The sequence below is a fragment of the Borostomias antarcticus genome (assembly GCF_949987555.1).
Source record: "Borostomias antarcticus genome assembly, chromosome: 22".
NCBI classification, from domain to species: Eukaryota; Metazoa; Chordata; class Actinopteri; order Stomiiformes; family Stomiidae; genus Borostomias; species Borostomias antarcticus.
In genome coordinates, this window is record NC_140255.1 from 9,123,248 (window position 1) to 9,143,779 (window position 20,532).

At 47.0% G+C, this 20,532-nt stretch overlaps 1 protein-coding gene across 2 annotated transcripts in view; it reads left to right on the top strand.

The window, feature by feature from the left end:
* Nucleotides 1-20,532, top strand: part of LOC311323691 (actin-binding LIM protein 1-like) — a 95,621-nt gene that overhangs the window by 27,918 nt on the left and 47,171 nt on the right. The window lies entirely within an intron of this gene.

Genomic DNA, 20,532 nt, shown 5'->3' on the forward strand with positions numbered 1-20,532 from the left:
ACATCATTGAAACCTGACGTGTTCTGAGTTAGCAATGAAAAGGGGCTTGCTTATTAATCTACTTTCGTCAAATCTATCCATTGGAAAACATATTTTTTTATCCAGGCATCTTAGTTTTAACAGTATAATTGTGACTAAACATGTTTTGTTTGCTAGTAGGTGGTATTCATTCTGTTCACACCAACCAGGCGAAATAGCTCCAGGGGACCTGGTCCCAGGCGAGTTGAACAGCTATCCACCCAGAGAGGGGATCTCTCGTTGCGGCATGAAGTTCGCGGCTAACCCGCCGAGCTCGGGGGGCTCACAGGCCAGTGCGGAGATGTATTACCAGTAGGCTAATTATAGTGGAATTGCTGAATGACAGTTTATCATTTCATCTTTATGCCTACACAACATCAATTAATTTCCATGTATGTGAATAAAGTTAATTCCAGTTATTTATAAAATATCACGTCTCTGTCCAGCAAAGAGCCGGCTGGTTGTTAGGTAACCAAGGTAATGAAACCATCGTGTACGCATGCGGGTTGTTTCAAATGTTAAGCAAGTTTGTACGTGTAAGCACAGGTATCTGATATGGGTCACTTTAAAAAGTACATGTAAGCAGGCGGTCAAAAAAATTGGATATGGGCAAAAAATCTGATCTAGGCATCAAGATCTGCAGTGTAAATGCGGCCTTAGTGAAAAATTAGACACACTCACACACACACTCACACTCGCAAACAAACACAATGCAAACACAACGTAAACACAACTAAAAACAACGTAAACAATACTAAACAAACACAACCACAAGCTGGTGATGGACGGAGGGGAGAGGAGAGAGAGAGAGAGAGAAACAGGCTATAGAGGAAAAACTAAAGAGAGTCTCGCCCTCTGGGGACTAACTGGAACTGAGAGTCTGTGTTATCTCAGCCCTCTACAACACAGCAGCCAACACACACACACACATACACACACCACACACACACCCACACACACTCACACACACACGCACACATTCACGCACGCACAATCGCGCACACATGGACACACCCACATGCACACACACACATGGACACACCCGGACACACACACTCAGGCAGACACACACACACATGGACACAACCACACACACACACACACATGGACACACCCGGATACACGCACTTACAGACACACACTCACGCACACCTTCCTGTCCTGATGTGAGGTGTGGTGTGTTGTTGGGGAGGGACTACAGACTACAGCTATGGAATCGGCATTTGTCACAAGAGACAGCTGCAACCTAGCTATTCAGCAGGAAAGAGTCCACATCACACACACATACACACACACACACACACACCAGCAGGGTAGTTGGAGGGAGGGTTTAAACAGAACTGCTCGCTGACTCCATCACCAGCCGCTGCTTAGAGAGACAGATTCTCTACTGCCTCTACTCTGCTTAGAGAGACAGATTCTCTACTGCCTCTACTCTGCTTAGAGAGACAGATTCTCTACTGTCTCTACTCTGCTTAGAGAGACATATTCTCTACTGCTTCTACTCTGCTTAGAGAGACAGATTCTCTACTGCCTCTACTCTGCTTAGAGACAGATTCTCTACTGCCTCTACTCTGCTTAGAGAGACAGATTCTCTGCTGCCTCTACTCTGCTTAGAGAGACAGATTCTCTACTGCCTCTACTCTGCTTAGAGAGACAGATTCTCTACTGCTTCTACTCTGCTTAGAGACAGATTCTCTACTGCCTCTACTCTGCTTAGAGAGACAGATTCTCTCCTGCTTCTACTCTGCTTAGAGACAGATTCTCTACTGCCTCTACTCTGCTTAGAGAGACATTCTCTACTGCCTCTACTCTGCTTAGAGAGACAGATTCTCTACTGCTTCTACTCTGCTTAGAGAGACAGATTCTCTACTGCCTCTTCTCTTCATCACTCTATCCCTCTCAAGATTAAAGATGTCTTTATTTGTCACATGTAATGTACGGTGTAAAGTCAAAGTGAAATGTTGCTGCCGGCTCCAAGATTATGCTTGATACAGATGTGCTTGATACAACTCTATTACTCTTTTCTGGGAAAAGATACTGCACTCTCTCTCTCCCTCCCTCGCTCTCTCCCTCCCTCTCTCTCTCGCTCCCTACCTCTCTCCCTCCCTCCGTCTCTTTCACTCTCCCTCCCTCTCTCTCTCTACCCTCTGATTCCCCCTCTCATTTGGACCATTCCTCCTCCCGTGGACTAAGCAGGAAGCAGTGCTGTGTGTGTGGAAGCAGAAGAAGTGCTCTCTCCTCTCCTCTCATCTCCTCTATCTCCCTCTCCTTCTCTCCTCTTCTCTATCTTCCTCTCCTCCTCTCCTCTCTCTTCCTATCCTCTCTCCTCCTCTCATCTCTATTTTCCTCTCCTCCTCTCCGATCGGCAGGGAGGCGGTCTCTCCCAGACAGACACTCGGGAGCCCATGGTGTTCGTGAAGTACAAAGGTACAGAGATGTGTACTGCAGCTGGGCTGGGAGCATGGACATTAGCTGGGCGTGTAACTGTGTGTGTGTGTGTGTGCATGTGTGTGCATCAATTCTTTAACTATTAGCTGTGTTTAACTGAGTAACGGGTGTTACTCTGTATGTTGTGGAGCACGATGGCACAGCTACAGCCTGGTGGGGATGAGAACCAGCTACAGCCTGGTGGGGATGAGAACCAGCTACAGCCTGGTGGAGGATGAGAACCAGCTACAGCCTGGTGGAGGATGAGAACCAGCTACAGCCTGGTGGAGGATGAGAACCAGCTACAGCCTGGTGGAGGATGAGAACCAGCTACAGCCTGGTGGGGGATGATAACCAGCTACAGCCTGGTGGGGATGAGAACCAGCTACAGCCTGGTGGGGATGAGAACCAGCTACAGCCTGGTGGAGGATGAGAACCAACTACTGCCTGGTGGGGATGAGAACCAGCTACAGCCTGGTGGAGGATGAGAACCAACTACTGCCTGGTGGGGATGAGAACCAGCTACAGAAGGCCCCAGAAGACTCACAAAGACACTCAGCACTACCGTGATTACTCTGTCCACCAGCCTCCCGCTGAAGAACAGGCTGGATGACAGCATGTTAGAACCACTCCAGAGAGACTGTGTTATTTCCAGTTGAGATATTGTGTTAGACTATTAAGAATTGAGAAGCAGTAGCTTGAATCTTTGATGGGGAGCCGGCCAGACACCGTGTCCCTCCGCTGTGACATCTTGGTTGGGATTAGACTGGAAACATGAGTTCTGCTGGTCTCTAAAACAAGACCTCTGCTGGTCTCTCTCTGCTGGTCTGTCTCTGCCAGTCTCTCTCAGCTGGTCTCTCTCTGCCGGTCTCTCTGAAACAAGCTCTGCTGGTCTCTCTCTGCTGGTCTCTATAACGAGACTTCTGCCAGTCTCAGATTGGGAGATGTAGTTCGGGAGATGTCTCTCTGAGATAGTTTGTGGAATGTGATGTGTGGTTTGATCCGGGGTATCAGAGACCCAGTCAGAGGAGGATGGGGGGGGCATGTGATCATCTGCTCCCAGTGCTGCTATTCATAACCTGTCTTCTGGCATGTCCACCACCTGCCCCTGGCTGGCTGGCTGTGTTCAGAGCAGCTGTTAACTGCTACAGTACTGTCCAACCCCCCCTCCCCTCCCCTCAGCTGTTTGTTGGACAGAGAATTTCCGGCATGGGGCATTTTTTACTTTGATTGTTTATTTTTAAATCTGTTCTCACTGTGTTTATATGATTTATGTTTTTATCCATCTCTTTTTATGGAAAGCACTCATTGCAATGTGCTACATTGATTTGTGTGATTGGTGCTATCGAAATAAAAGGACATTGACATAGCAGAGAGATATGGGAATGGGCAAGGCATTCGTTTAGACATGCTCTCTATATTATGTGTCTTTACGATTTCTTTACGTCCAGTAAAGTTTCTGGCCTTCAGGACAGGTAACTGTCACAGTAAACCAGGCCACCAGGACCAGTTAACCAGCTCCAGCAAACAGCTGGCAGAGGCCAGAGGGATTTGTCCATGTTGTTGTTAGGAGACTTCGCGGGTAGGATTGCCAGACAGAGCTCGTCTGTTCACCAGCCTCCAGGATTATCTAGGGGCCGTGCCAAAGAGAAGGTCTCTCAACTGCTCTGAGCTCGCTGCCACCAAGAGCTGGCGCTGTCTTTCACTGGCTTCCCCATGTTACATCACCAGAAGACATCCCTCAAGTGTTCTATTGGGCTTGGACGTGATGTAGCTGTATACTGTAGGTTAGCATGGTTGGAGGTAGCTCTGTCAGGTTGGGATGTAGTGTAGCTGTGTACTGTAGGTTAGCATGGTTGGAGGTAGACCTGGTCCAGGGCGATATCCTACAGATAACACCCTGTTACTCTCAATGCAATTTTCCTATGAATGTGCTTCCTTGGTCCGCTCGTCCGAGTCTACAGACAAAACCGTTGTGTTACTCACCAAAGTAAACACATCGTTGGAAAGATGAAAGCCTTTTCTCTGAGGTTGCTACAGTTTGTAGTCCCCCACCTTTCAAATAAAAGGCAAATGTGTACACTTAAATGTCTAATATCCACAGCGCATCGACTGTCTTCCTCTACTGGTGATTCAGCGCTCTCCGCTTTGTTTAGCCTACTCACTGCTGCCCCCCATGTTGGGGATGATGCATTACATCTTAAATGGTGTTTAGAGACTCGCGTTGAGGTATCTGATTAGCAGGAGAACAATTACGCTGAGTTATTAACTATGGCAAATTTTAAACTTTAAAACATGTAAATAATGTAATGTAATGCATCATCCCCAACATGGGTGGCAGCAGTGAGTAGGCTAAACAAAGCGGAGAGCGCCGAATCACCAGTAGAAGAAGACAGTCGATGCTCTGTGGATATTAGCCATTTAAGTGTACAAATTTGCCTTTTATTTGAAAGGTGGGGGACTACAAACTGTAGCGACCTCGGAGAAAAGGCTTTCATCTTTCCAACAATGCGTTTACTTTGGTGAGTAACAAAACGGTTTTGTCTGTAGACTCGGACGACCTGGCCGAGGAAGCGCATTCATAGGTAAATTGCTATGATTATATGAATATACTATGATAATGCTCCTCGATCTACGTCACCAAAAACGTCACTAACAACGCGGAGAACTCTGAACATCCGAATGGCTTGCTGAAGGGTGGAGCTTCCAGGGCAGGAGAAAGTGTGCTGACCATAAACAAACGACTGGGTTGTTTGATATCAACTTTTGTAAATTGGTTGGACCATCAGAGACCAACATGTATATGATAAACACATTAAAAAAGTGATTTAGCATGTGCGGTGCCCTTTAATCACAACAAAAAGGCAAAGTGGTGATGAAAAGTGGGGGTTCAAAAGCACACGTTTGTATAGTAATAGTGGGGGTGCACCTGCACCGCACACTCTATAGCGCAGGTGCCAGTGGGTGAACGTACAGTAGGCTGAGAATACTTCTGATAGCTTTCACTGGCAGCTGATCTGAAATCAGTTGGCTAGATTGTACGCTTAGTTAAGTTTCCTCTGCAGTGAAGGAGGAGGGAGAACACAACAGTGTTTGAACAGGACTACAGATGAAGCTCAGATGGTGTCCAGGGCTCCATGCAGACTTCTCTCTGAGGGTGACATGATATGGGATAAAGTGGTACCTGAGGATTAGTTGTCCCTCTCTAGTTTCCCAACTTGCATTTGCGAATGCTTAACACTGTCTTAGCCTTGCCATTCTGGGAAAGATGACATGAGGTATGTTTGTACGCACGCATACCACAACTCTTCCACCCTCCTGCTTGTGTGTGGAGATTTAGCTTCTGTGTGTGGAGAAATGGCTTGTGTGTGTGGAGAGATGGCTTGTGTGTGTGCTTGTGTTTGCTTTAGAGGTCGACCGATCAATCGGCCGGCCGATTAATCGGGCCAATATAATTCCCTTTTTAGGTAATCGGCATAGGCCGATCTGTGCTCATGAGGCTGATATAAAAAAATTGTCTGCAGAGTGCACACGTTTCTACCCGGAGCGGAATGATCTTGGCACATGCCACTTCCCCGTGGAATGATCGTAACACATGATAATAGTTGAAAGTTAAAACGTGATAATAGTTGAAAGTGGGAACTTGTTCTCGAAAGCTCTGTATGGACAGATTACACCTCAGGTGTCACCTGAGAGAAATAAAATGGTAAGCCTAAAAACTACCTTTTGAAGCTCAATACATTTATTTGGACACTTTTATACAATATTTACTTTCTGTAATTCGATCGATTCTTGTCTTTTTGTGTGAATAACGTCAGGAATTGCAATTTTGGATATTAACCTAATCTAGAGAAAGTTAGCTAAAACATGCAACATTACGGCAGCCCTGCTATGGCGGGATCAGTGGCTAGGCAGCGGGGCCACCGCTGGCGCTGCTGGCGGTCCTCCGTCGGTGAGTTGGTGGCTTTCCACTCACATACCAGCCACCAACGAACCGACAGAGGACCGCTAGCCAGCGCCAGCAGCGTGCTTTTTTTTACCAACAAACTTCTGCCATAACCACGCCCCCGCGAGTTTTCATTGGACAACCCTAACCCTAACCCTATCCCTAACCCTAAACCTAAACCTAAACCTAACCCTAACCAATGAAAACTCGCGGCGGCGTGGTTATGGCAGAAGTTGGTTGGTAAAAAAAATCACGGGCGCCAGCATGTATACATGTACGTCTTTGCTAGCGACCGTTAGCAGTCTTGGTAGTTGAGCTTGTAACGTTACATTGGATGCAATGTTAGCTAGCCAGCTCATCATGCTAGCTAACGTTAGCTAGTGCACCTCACCACTTCCCAGATAAATGAAATGCAGCATAACTACTAGCTAGTCTGACTCTTGGGTAAGCAGGGCTAATGTTAGCTAGCCAGCTCTTCTAGTCTTGCTAGCTAACGTTAGCCAGCGCAAGCTAGCTAATGTTAGCATAGCGCTAACGTTAGCATAGTGCTAACTAGCTACTAGGCTAGCTAGCTAGTATCAGTGTAAGTAGGTATATTTCATGCATAACGTATGCTGCAAGTTATAGCTAACAACTAAACAAGATTACTATGATCAGACAAACCATCAGACAGGAGTGGAGCTAGAACCTTTTTTCACCCATCACGCTGAGTGCAGACTGGGTTCTTGTAGGGATGGTTATCAGTGATGACTGCCAGGTAGGGAGATTAGTGATGGGAGCCAGGTGTAAAACAGGAACCTGCCATGCTCGCTGTGTTGGGCACGCAATTCCCCGGCATGCTGAAGTCCCGGAAGCGTCAGAGCCCGGGTAGACTGAGTGTTGGCTAGTACTGGGAAGAGGGCACTGTGGAGGCCAGACGCACCGAGCAGCGCACAGGGGCAGACAAGTGTGGAGGCGAGGGGGCGTCGGCTCACCATTCCGAAATACCGCCATTCCGATCATTGACTTCCATTCATTCGGAGTGGCGGACCTTTTCCCTCCTCAGAAAGGTGGCGCCATTCCGAAAGGATATGAGGGCCGCCATTCCGAACAGAATAGCGAACCTTCGGAATGGCGAGGTATATCTCCTTTCCGACGATTTTGTCGGAATGGCGGTATTTCGGAATGGCAGTATTTTGGAATGGTGAGGTGTCGCCAGGCGAGGGAGCAGGGAGTGCCGTAACGCACAAAACAAAAAACATTAATTGTATTTTATCAGTGGGGGGAAGGGGGACGGCGGCGTGATATCGGACATCGGCCACCCTGCTTGCTCTCAAAATCGGCATCGACATGTAGGCCTAAAACCCATAATCGGTCGACCTCTAGTTTGCTTGTATGTGGGGACATTTTGCTTGTGTGTGTGTGTGGAGAGTTTGCTTGTGTGTGCTTGTGTGTGCTTGTGTGTGGAGAGTTTGCTTGTGTGTGCTTGTGTGCGGAGAGTTTGCTTGTGTGTGTGCTTGTGCGTGTTGGAGATTTCCCATGACGGCATACAGTATCAGTTCATGGTTGTTGTTCAAAGGTCAAAGGTTTCCTACGTGGTAAGAGTCACAATGCTCCAGCATAACCAGAAATATGCTACAACACACTCCACTCAACGGTCTTTCTGAAGGCCTGGCTCTCCCAGGTCTCTGACCCCTGCCATAGAAGCACCCCAAACACACACACACCTGGGTGTTCTTCATGATGACGAAGAGTGCTGGCTTGAGCCTGCCTGGGGGTGTGCTTGGCAGAAGCAGTGGCTGGTTCAGCACCGGTCTGCCAGGTGGCTGGAGCTCTGGGTGGAGGAGGGAGTGACCCGTCCATAGCAAACCTCTGACATAATGACGGGCGTCCACAAGTGAAGGTGAAACTCATGTTCTCATCTTCGCTCTGGACTTCCTTCTGGCGTCGGCCTGCCTGGCCAGCCAGCAGTTGAGCTGCAGCCTTATCTCCGCGCTGTGGAATGCTAAGACCCCCTAATCCTGCTATTGCTACAGGGTTAAAGCTTGTCACCACGGCAACTAATCTTCTTGCAGCAGGGCAATCAGGGGCACACATCCACATAAATAACCACATAATCACATATATTACCACATAACCACATACCACATGTTTTATTGTAATTCTGTCCTGTTCTTTGTAACTTAGTGTAACGAGTGCTGAATGATTGTGAACAGGTCACACTTGAAAATGAGTCCTCTGAACTCAACGTGTTTTTTTTTACCTGTATAAATAAAGGTTAAATAAAATAAAATAACCGCATACTTATATATGTGTTTGTGGTAATGTGTGTGGTTATATATGTGGTTATATGGGTAATGTGTGTGGTTATGTGGTAATGTGTGTGGTTATGTGGTTATGTGGCTATGTATGTGGTTATGTGGCTATGCATGTGGTTATATATGTGGGTATATGGTAATGTGTGTGGTTATGTAGTTATTTATGTGGCTATGTATGTGGTTATGTGGCTATGTGGTTATACAGTATATGTGGTTATGTGACTATGTATGTGGTTATGTGATAATGTGTGTGGTTATGTGGGAATGTGTGTGGTTATGTGGTTATGTATCTGGTTATGTATTTGGTTATGTGGTTATCCACATAACCTCATACATAGCCACACACAATTCCCCATAACCACATTAACACACACATTACCACATAACCACACACACATAACCACATGACCACCCAGCAGTGGTGACTGTTTCATAGGTCTGCTCACTGTGGATATTGACATGACAGGGGTATATATAGTAATAGTATAATAGTATAATGTGGAGATATATAGAGTATATAGTAATAGTATAATAGTATAATGTGGAGATATGTGCAGTATATAGTAATAGTATAATAGTATAATGTGGAGATATATAGAGCATATAGTAATAGTATAATAGTATAATGTGAAGATATATTGAGTATATAGTAATAATATAATAGTATAATGTGAAGATATATGGAGTATATATAGTAATAGTATAATAATATAATGTGGAGATATATGGAGTATATAGTAATAATATAATAGTATAATGTGGAGATATATGGAGTATATAGTAATAATATAATAGTATAATGTGGAGATATATATAGTATATAGTAATAGTATGATAGTATAATGTGGAGATATATAGAGTATATAGTAATAGTATAATAGTATAATGTATAATAGTATAATGTGGAGATATATAGAGAATATAGTAATAGTATAATAGTATAATGTGGAGATATATAGAGTATATAGTAATAGTATAATAGTATAATTTGGAGTATATAGTAATAGTATAATAGTATTATGTATAATAGTATAATGTGGAGATATGTGGAGTATATAGTAATAGTATAATGTGGAGATATGTGCAGTATATAGTAATAGTATAATAGTATAATGTGGAGATATATTGAGTATATAGTAATAATATAATAGTATAATGTGGTGATATATGGAGTATATATAGTAATAGTATAATAATATAATGTGGAGATATATGGAGTATATAGTAATAATATAATAGTATAATGTGGAGATATAGAGTATATAGTAATAATATAATGTAGAGATATATAGAGCATATAGTAATAGTATAATGTGGATATATATGGAGTATATAGTAATAATATAATAGTATAATGTGGAGATATATGGAGTATATAGTAATAGTATAATAGTATAATGTGGAGATATATAGAGCATATAGTAATAGTATAATGTGGATATATATGGAGTATATAGTAATAATATAATAGTATAATGTGGATATATAGAGTATATAGTAATAGTATAATAGTATAATGTGGAGATATGTGGAGTATATACTAATAGTATAATGTGGAGATATATAGAGCATATAGTAATAGTATAATGTGGAGATATGTGGAGTGGAGTATATAGTAATAGTATAATAGTATAATGTGGAGATATATAGAGCATATAGTAATAGTATAATGTGGAGTATATAGTAATAGTATGATAGTATAATGTGGAGATATATGGAGTATATAGTAATAGTATAATGTGGAGTATATAGTAATAATATAATAGTATAATGTGGAGATATATGGAGTAAATAGTAATAGTATAATAGTATAATGTGGAGTATATAGTAATAGTATAATAGTATTATGTATAATAGTATAATGTGGAGATATGTGGAGTATATAGTAATAGTATAATGTGGAGATATGTGCAGTATATAGTAATAGTATAATAGTATAATGTGGACATATATTGAGTATATAGTAATAATATAATAGTATAATGTGGTGATATATGGAGTATATATAGTAATAGTATAATAATATAATGTGGAGATATATGGAGTATATAGTAATAATATAATAGTATAATGTGGAGATATATATAGTATATAGTAATAGTATGATAGTATAATGTGGAGATATATAGAGTATATAGTAATAGTATAATAGTATAATGTATAATAGTATAATGTGGAGATATATAGAGAATATAGTAATAGTATAATAGTATAATGTGGAGATATATAGAGTATATAGTAATAGTATAATAGTATAATTTGGAGTATATAGTAATAGTATAATAGTATAATGTATAATAGTATAATGTGGAGATATATGGAGTATATAGTAATAGTATAATAGTATAATGTGGAGATATATAGAGTATATAGTAATAGTATAATGTAGAGATATATAGAGCATATAGTAATAGTATAATGTGGATATATATGGAGTATATAGTAATAATATAATAGTATAATGTGGATATATAGAGTATATAGTAATAGTATCATAGTATAATGTGGAGATATATGGAGTATATAGTAATAGTATAATGTGGAGTATATAGTAATAATATAATAGTATAATGTGGAGATATATGGAGTAAATAGTAATAATATAATAGTATTTTGTCTTGTTGCCCCCTAACGTGTGATTGCTGAATGCCTGTGGAACAGGTCACACTTGAAAATGAGTCATTGGGACTCATTTTGTTTTACCTGTATAAATAAAGGCTACATTTTTATTTATTTTTTTAAAGTGGAGATATATGGAGTATATAGTAATAGTATAATGTGGAGATATATAGAGTATATAGTAATAATATAATAGTATAATGTGGAAACATGTTATGGAGGATATAGTAATTGTATAATAGTATAATGTGGAGGTATATTGAGTATATAGTAATAGTATAATGTGGAGTTAGCCATTAACTGGTGTGTCTGGGAACAGGGGGATAGCTATTAACTGGTGTATCAGTCTGTCTGCGTGTTCTATACTCTAACAATGTTCCTCTCGGATGGTCCTCATGCAGTGTTTCCCATAGGATTTTGGGCAGCTATGGGGGGGTGGACCTCCGACTCTATAGGGGGGTCCGGGGGCATGCCCCCCCGTGAGAATTTTGAACATTGTTAATTTAAATGCATCAATTTGGCGCACTTTGAGAGAAAAATCAAGAAGCCATAGCAATTTAATCATCGGACCACATTTGGTTATGAAAGGGCATGGCAAAGAAGTAGTCATACACAAATCATGGCAAACGAGACATGACTTAATGACTTAATAAATGATAATCAATATTAAATAACATCCAGTGTCGTGCCCAGTCTTTTTCAATCTAAATACAGGTAACACCCTCACAAACAACAATGTGCCAAAGACCACATTTCCATCTACTGTACAAAAGGCTATTTAATGCAACATACTGCGGACATTAGCCCTTCAAAATGTCTGTTCTGAAAAAAAAAAATCTGGGAGAAAATGTGCCAGTGGAAGCTGAAATGACTGCAGTTGCTAAAAAGAGCCAGCTGACCATCATCTAATAGAGATCCCTCAGATGGCAATCATGCAGTCTGAACGAGGCTTCCCCTCTGACACTAACAGCTGCCACACACCAGGGCAGAGGGCCTGGACATCTCACTGGTCTAATATATCTCCCACCCTCTCTCCCTCCTTCCTACCATCTAATGAGCCTCTGACACTAACAAGAGTGCGAGTATGTGTGTGTGTGTGTGAGAGAGAGAGTGCGTGTGAGAGAGAGAGAATGATGAGTGAGGGAGCTACCTGCCCTGCTGCCATCTGAGAGTCAGAGTCAAGTCCCTCTCTCTCTGTCCCTCTCTGAGAGGCTGGATGGAGAGGAAGCTCTCCTGCCTGAGAGTCAAGAGTCAGTCCCTCTCTCTCTCTGTCCCTCTCCCGCCACTGGCTGCTGGTTGAGGCTGCTGGCTGGAGAGGAAGCTCTCCTGCCTGGAGAAGCCGTCTCTCCTGTTGTAAATAAACATTTCACTGTTAGTTAATCCACTTTCTTTTTGGACAAAAGCGCATGAATAATAATTATTCATAGGCAATATGTTTGGCTATTGACTTGCCATCTATTGCTACATTATCCTAGCTAGCAAGCCAACGTTACCTCAGGCTCCGCAGCAGTTTCTCCATCTGCTTCTACTCTCATTTTCTTCTTGAAGAATGTATATATTGGTCTGGTAGCCTACTCATGACCTGAAAGTCAAGAGTACAAACATATTAGCTAAACTTAAAGGACATTGCTCGTTTTTGACAACCTGGACCTTATTTACGACATATTATAAGACTTTTGACTCACCGAGATCACTTTGGTGTAGTTCGGAGGCCTGTAGAAGAAATGTAAAATCCAGCGCGAGCCAGTATATCCATGTAATGGCGGTGATCGGGGCAACGAGAATGCAGCTTCTATAAATCTATTTTCTGCCGCGAAACGGTTGTTTTCATCAATCTGTCTTGATGAATCGCTAGTTGTGCTTACATAGAGCATAACTGTTGTGGTTTTCACATGCCATGATCTTTAGAAACGTCTTTCGAAACGAAATAGCTTCCTCACTTGCTCCAGCACTAATGCGCACAGCGCGCAATCGTTGCTCCAGCACGCTGTGTGCATGCGTGCTGGAGCAAGTGAGGAAGCTATTTCGTGTCTAAAGACGTTTCTAAAGATCATATTACAGAGGTATGTGAAATACCACAACAGGCCTATGCTCTATGTAAACACAACTAGCGATTCATCAAGGCAGATTGATGAAAACAACCGTTTCGCGGCAGAAAATAGATTTATAGAAGCTGCATTCTCTTTGCCCCGATCACCGCCATTACATGGATATACTTGGCTCGCGCTGGATTTTACATTTCTTCTACAGGCCTCCGAACTACACCAAAGTGATCTCGGTGAGTCAAACGTCTTATAATATGTCGTAAATAAGGTCCAGGTTGTCAAAAAAGAGCATTGTCCTTTAAGACAGTCCCGTTTTTCAATGACATTGGCCTGACTAACGTTACATGCAAACCTATATAGCTAACGTTAGCTAGTACTAGCCTAACTTTAGCTAGGTAACGTTGCTGGTAGCTAATTAACAGTCTAGCTTGCTAGCTGGAAAATTTGCGTTACATAGACTGGAAAATGAACGTTGCAGCATAGTCCAAATTATGTTTGGACAAGTAGACAACTACAGTGGATATTCAATATGGATTGTATTGTAAGTAGCTAACGTTAACTTACCTCACACAACCGTATCTCAACTCCGTGTGGAATTCCAGCGTGAATCAATGCAGCTGTGTGCAATTCACACTTCCAACAATTGTTTGACAAACAAATTGTGATTGGCACGCGACCTATTTCAATCCACGTGATTTGCGGGGGATGGGGAGGGGGAGTAGCCCAGCAGAGTACCATGAGCACAGCGCAAAACACAACAGCATTTGAGTTTTGTTATTTATTTATGAGAAGTAAAAACTTTTGATAACCTAAATTTTGCAGCTATGGCGGGACAAATTCATCCATGGCGGGCCGCCATGGATGAATTAACGTATGGGACACACTGCTCATGTAATCTACTGACCCTCTGAACACAACTTGGATATCCCTCAGAACACAACACAACAAGTGATGGCAATTAAGGCCAACACTATTCTGATCCTAGACCCAGAGCAAATGTAGCGGTCCTGTCAGTTTTCAAGTTGATCTGGTATCCTGTGTGTGTGTGTGTGTGTGTGCAAGAGCAGAGGAGATTGACCAATAGCAGTGAACGTGGTCACATGGCAGCGGAGGTGTGGTGTCCTTTATAGAGCTGGCAGGGGGAGGAGCTTACACCAGCCCGCCCATGTCAGCACTGCTAGTCAGATAACAACCCTATCTCTCTAGACGGAGGACAGGATGGATGGAAACAAGAGAGAGCGTGACAGAGGGGACAGAGAGAGAGAGAGAGAGACAGACAGAGAGAGAGAGACAGAGAGAGAGACAGAGAGAGAGAGAGAGAGAGACAGAGAGAGAGAGAGAGAGTTATTAAGAGCTCTTAGCTGGCCACATTCTTGTTCCTCCTCCTAATCACGCTCTGAGCCTTTCCAGTGGTCGATGATTACACTGGGGCAACACGCATCACCACTCACAAACACAGTAGGACAGAGAGAGGGAGAGAGAGACAGAGAGAGAGAGAGAGGAGAGAGAGACACAGAGAGGGTTAAGGGAGAGAGAGAGGGAGAGATGGTGGAGGGAGAGAGGGGGGGTGGGGGTAGAGGAAGAGAGAGAGTGATGGAGGGAGAGATATCCATAATTGCTTTCCACCTGCCCCTAACCTGTGACAGACACTGAGAAGAGAAGAGCAGATAGCAGGATTGCTGCAGGGGCCCGAAACCGATGGTTACGTATTGTAACCCTAGTTCTATGAGTGGAGCGGAGCCCCACAGGGCTAGCTCCTATTGGCTAGCGAAACCCAGCTAGCTACATTGACTGAAGAAAAAAACATACACGCACCTGTGTCCAACCAGGTCCGGTGCACCACTGTATAAGCGGGCTACGCCCGCACATCTGCTCCTAACCGAAATTTTCAGCGAGCAGACTGCGGGGCAGCAAGTCTGTTCCCTGTGGGGCTCCGCTCCACTCATAGAACTAGGGTTACAATACGTAACCATCGTTCTATTTCGTGGAGCTCCGCCCCACAGGGCTAGCTCCTATTGGCATAAGCGGAGCTACACGACCGCACCATACACTCTTGCTGGCCCCAGTAAGGGAACCAGTCAGGACACAAGCCAGGGCTCCAAGGCGAGACCATACTAACAGTTGATCCGACCCAAGCACTGGCCCCACCCCGCCACACTCAGTCTATCACAGCCGAGGGCAAGGAGAGGTACGTGGGGCGAGAGCTGGACCAAAGCGGTTACTCCGTAACAAGCCCGTCCCAGCCTCACACATAAACAGGAACGGAACGTCACTAGACGGGCCCGCTCCTACCTTAGCTGAACCGGTGAGACCTGAGTGAGTCACGTCTGCTTTCCTAGCAGGAAAAGACCCCGCGGCTCAAACCGGTTCTCCAGTAGCGGCGAGACCTGCCATGGTCAATTCTGACTCTTTCACAGAAGACCCGGCGACTCGAGCCGAACACCTACATGAAAAATCCTGTCTAACGCTGGCTCGCACCGGCGGCTGTGTTTAGCACAGATGACGCCACAGAGACAGAGGACATGGATAAAAGGTAATAACGGACAAAAGGAGACGGGGACGACCAAGTCGCCGCCGCACAGATGTCCTCCACTGACACACCATTGAACAGGGCAACTGACGTGGCCACACCCCTTGTGGAGTGTGCCCGAACAGCACCAGGCAGAGGACGACCCGCAGTCACGTAAGACTGGGCGATGCCCTCACAGATCCAATGGGAGAGACGCTGTTTCGACAACGGAGAACCCACCTTCCCTGGGCCGTGGCAAACCAACAACTGGGGGGTGGTGCGGACCGCAGCCGTGCGCTGGACGTAACACATCAACGCACGCACAGGACACAACAAATGCAGGCGGGCCTCTTCCTCGCTCGCATGAGGTGGAGGATAGAAGGCTCCCAGCTCCAAATCCCGTGCCCTATAGGCGCCCCGGACCACCTTCGGAACGAAAGATGGATCCGTGCGCAACACAGCTTTGCTCCCATCACCCGTGATGAGAAAAACTGTCAACGCCCTCAGATCACTGACCCGCTTGCCCGACGTCAGAGCAAGGAGCAGCGCGGTCTTAATCGACAGCCACTTGAGAGATATCCGCTCCATTGGTTCGAACGGCGCTTTACATAGCGCATCCAGAACCAAGAGCAAATCCCAAGGCGGCGCCGCAGCCTTACGCACAGGGCGAAGACGGCGCGTGCCGGCCAGGAAGCGTTTAACCAGGGGATGCCCGAAAACCGTAGTTTTGGCGAACCCCTCATGGCATGCGGAAATAGCACACGCATACACCTTGATAGTGGATGCTGCCAAACCGCCACCATGACCCATCAGGTGCTGAAGGAATTCCAAAATCGCCTCGACCGAGCATGACTCGGGAGCGAAGTCCCTTTCCTCACACCAACGCGCAAAAGCAGCCCATTTGCCAGAGTAAACCAAGGCAGTGGAAGCCGCGCGCGCGCTCTGAATTGTACAGATCACGGCCGGAGAGAGTCCCCTATCAGACAATCTCCGCCGTTCAAGAGCCAGGCCACCAGCGGCCGTCCCAAGACTGGAGGTGCGCAAATTGAGCCCTCCGCCTGGGACAGAGCGTTCGGCCAATGAGGGATGTGCCACGGTTCTACAGTAGTCATGGCCATCACTTCTGCATACCATCTCGCCCAGTGGCGGTCCGGCGCTATCAGTATCACTGATGCACCCTCTGACCGCACCCTGGCCAACAATGGTAAAATCAGCCCCATCGGCGGGAAAGCATACAGCAGCGCCCCCGGCCAGGGGGCATGCGCGAACGCATCCACGCCCAGCGGAGGCTGGTCCTGCTGTCTCAGAGAGAACCAGAGGGGACACTTCGCGTTCTCTCTCGAAGCAAAGAGATCCACCCCTGCTCTGCCGAACCGGGTCCAGAGCTGAGCCACTACCTGAGGATGTAGGCTCCACTCGTCCGGGTGAGGCCCGCCCCGAGACATCAGGTCCGCCCCGACGTTCAGACGGCCGGCAATGTGCCGCGCTGTCAGTGACCGGAGATTGACATGAGCCCATCGCCACAGCGTTACCGCCAGACGGTGAAGCGCTGGCGAGCGGACTCCCCCTTGTCGGTTGATGTAAGCTACTGTGGTCTGGTTGTCTGACCGCACCAGCACATCGCGCCCCTGTACCAGGTGTACAAAGTGGCGCAATGTCAGTAGCACCGTCTCCAACTCCAGGAGGTTGATGTGGCGCCGTTCTCCGACGGCCCACAAACCACCTACGGCCTGGGACAGACATGTACCACCCCAGCCGCTTAGAGACGCGTCTGTGAAGACAGCGACGTGAGCCGACACCCTGCCTATTGGAACACCGTGCGCTATTACGCGCCGGTCCCTCCAATAGTCGAGGTCTGCTGACAACGACCCCGGCATCCGCACAAGGCGCCGTCTGTGCCTCACAGGGTCCAGACGAAGCCGCGCGAACCATCTCTGCACGCACCTCATGTGAAGAAGGCCCAGTGACACTACCACATGGGCGGCTGCCATGAGACCCAGAAGGCGCATGATCGACAGAACCGCGATCTTTCGAGAAGGACGGCAAACACTGAGACTCTTCTCCAGTGTTTCCCTCCTTGAATCGGATAGCCGTGCTCTCATGGCGCTCGTGTCCAGATTGATACCTAGGTAAACAATCTGACGGGCCGGCCACAGAGCACTCTTCTCCCAGTTGATTGCAAACCCCAGGTCGGTGAGATGCCGCACCACCGTGGCGGTATGCATCAGAGCCAACAAAGGCGACGGAGCCAGTACCAGCAGGTCGTCCAGGTACGCCAGGATCCTGATGCCCTGCCGGCGCAGTGGCCTCAACGCCGCCTCCACACAATTGGAGAAGGTTCTGGGGGCGAGCGCATATCCAAACGGGAGTCTGGTATATTCGTACGCCACACCCAGGTAGGCGAAACGCAAAAACTTCTGATGCCGATGAGCTATCGGTATGTGGAAGTAAGCGTCCTTGAGGTCTATGCTGGTGCAAAAATCGCCGGGAAGGAATGCCTCCAGCATTTGTCGCACCGTAAGCATATGGAACTTCAGATTCGCCACCGTTTTGTTGAAAAGGCGGAGGTCCAAAATTGGCCTCACGCCCCCCGTCTTCTTTGGCACGAGGAAGTAGCGGGAATAAAATCCCTCGTCCCTCTGGCCTGACGGGACCACAGTTACCGCTCCCTTCGCCATCAGTTCTGCAATCTCTGCTGACAGAGCGGCAGCCTGAGCGGGACGCGGTATCACTGTCTCCACTACGCCCATGAAGGGCGGTGGGGGGCAACAAAACTGAATGAGATACCCTTCCCGTAGAACACGCTGCAACCAGCTGTCCAGGAGACATCTCTCCTGCCAGACTGTGAAGCGGTTGGAAAGAGGTTGTGCCGGAGATCGCGGGAACAGATCGAGGAACCTGCCATAGTTCAATTTGGCCCTGACCGCCACCGGACAGCTGAGAAACTCTGCTGTCCTGGCCCAAGGCGGGCCACCCTCGAAAGGGAGATGAAAAATCCCCATTGGGAGTTCCATGTCCCTGAACAGCGCGAGAATGAATGGCATTCCTGTCAAGAAGCACTTCATTCACAAAAAGAGGAAGTGAGCCGACACCGTCCGCATTGCTAACAAGCCGCCGTCGCTCATCCCATTGAGAGAAAACGGCGGAGTGTTGCAATGCGGGAAGCCCCGCCTTCTCATTTGCATGATCTGGCAAGGTGCCGTCTTTCGCAGACCGACTAGACGGGACATGAGAGGCGGGCAGTGTTAAATAGCCAGCCGAGGCAGTAAACACGGAAGTATTCTCACTGACCGGTGAGCGTGAAAACTCTCTACCTGTCGAACACACAGGGAGAGGCTCGAACGCTCGGCCCGAATGAACGAACGCCGTCTGGGGGTCTAGCGCATCTTTTTCGCCGCTAAACCCCGCCAGCGGTCGGTCCCGAGAAAACTCCGAACAGGGCAGTACAGCCATAGCACTTGGCCTGGGCGCACACATCCCCTCTGTTAAAAACCCAACCGGTCTGTTTAGAACAGGGGCGGCGAGACCTGCCGTGGTCAAATCTGACTTTCTCACAGAGGACCCGGCGGCTCTAGCCGAATATATTACATTCGCTGAACCGGCGAGAGCTGCGCGCGTCACGTCTGCTCTCTTTGCAGGAAAAAACTCCGCGGCTCGAGTCGGTTTTTCAGCTGCGGCGAGACCTGCCATGGTCAATTCCGACTTTTTCACGGAAGACCCGGTGGCTCTAGCCGAATACATCACATCAGCTGAGCCGGCGAGCCCCGCGTGAGTCACGTCTGCTTTAGCAGGAAAAGACTCCGCGGCTCGAGCCGGTCTCCCAGCTGCGGCGAGACCTGCCGTGGTCAATTCTGACTCTTTCACAGAAGACCCAGCGGCTCTAGCCGAGAACATTACAGTAGTTGAAAAGGGAGGAGATGCGGACTGCACATTACAACCAGCTTGATAACGTTGCATCGTGTTTGTTTTATTGAACAGGGAAACTTGCTCACCGCCGCTCTTAACAGAGCGTGGTGTGGGCAAAACACAGTCACGCATCTTCACGCACCGTCAATAGGTGCGCCTCTTCCTACCCCAAGCCGGAGGCGGAGCGGTGGGCGCGCTTGAAGACGCCGGACCGGTCCCGGCACCCTGGGCGGGGTAGGCAGGGGGAGGTCGCGGGGGAGGAGCCGCGTGCGCAGTCCAGGAGCCCGGGCGAGCCGGTCCATGGGCCGTAGCGGGGCGGGACCCCGTGGCAGGTTGTTTAGTCTTGTGTGTCCGCCGGCGCTTGCTCCCAGTCGCGGCAGCATCAGCCGGAGCACGCGGACGTGCCGGCACACTGCGCTCCCCCGGAGCCGCGAGGTGGCGAGCGAGGAGGAGCCGGTCCTGCTCCTGGCTGCGACACTGCTCCAGGATCTTAGACACAGCTGCCCCAAACAACCCCTCCCTACTGACCGGTGAGTTGAGGAGGACACTCTTGCTTTCCTCGCGCAGACGAGTCAGGGAGAGCCATAGGTGGCGCTGCTGCACCACCGACGTGGCCATCACTCCACCCAGACAGGAGGCGGAGATTCTCACAAGCTGAGCCACGGCTCCGGCGGCTTCGGCCATCTCCGCTCTCCTGTCTTCATCCATAGAGGGGGGGGTTTGCTCCGTAGCTAGCTGGCCGATGTAAATGGCCAGCATAGC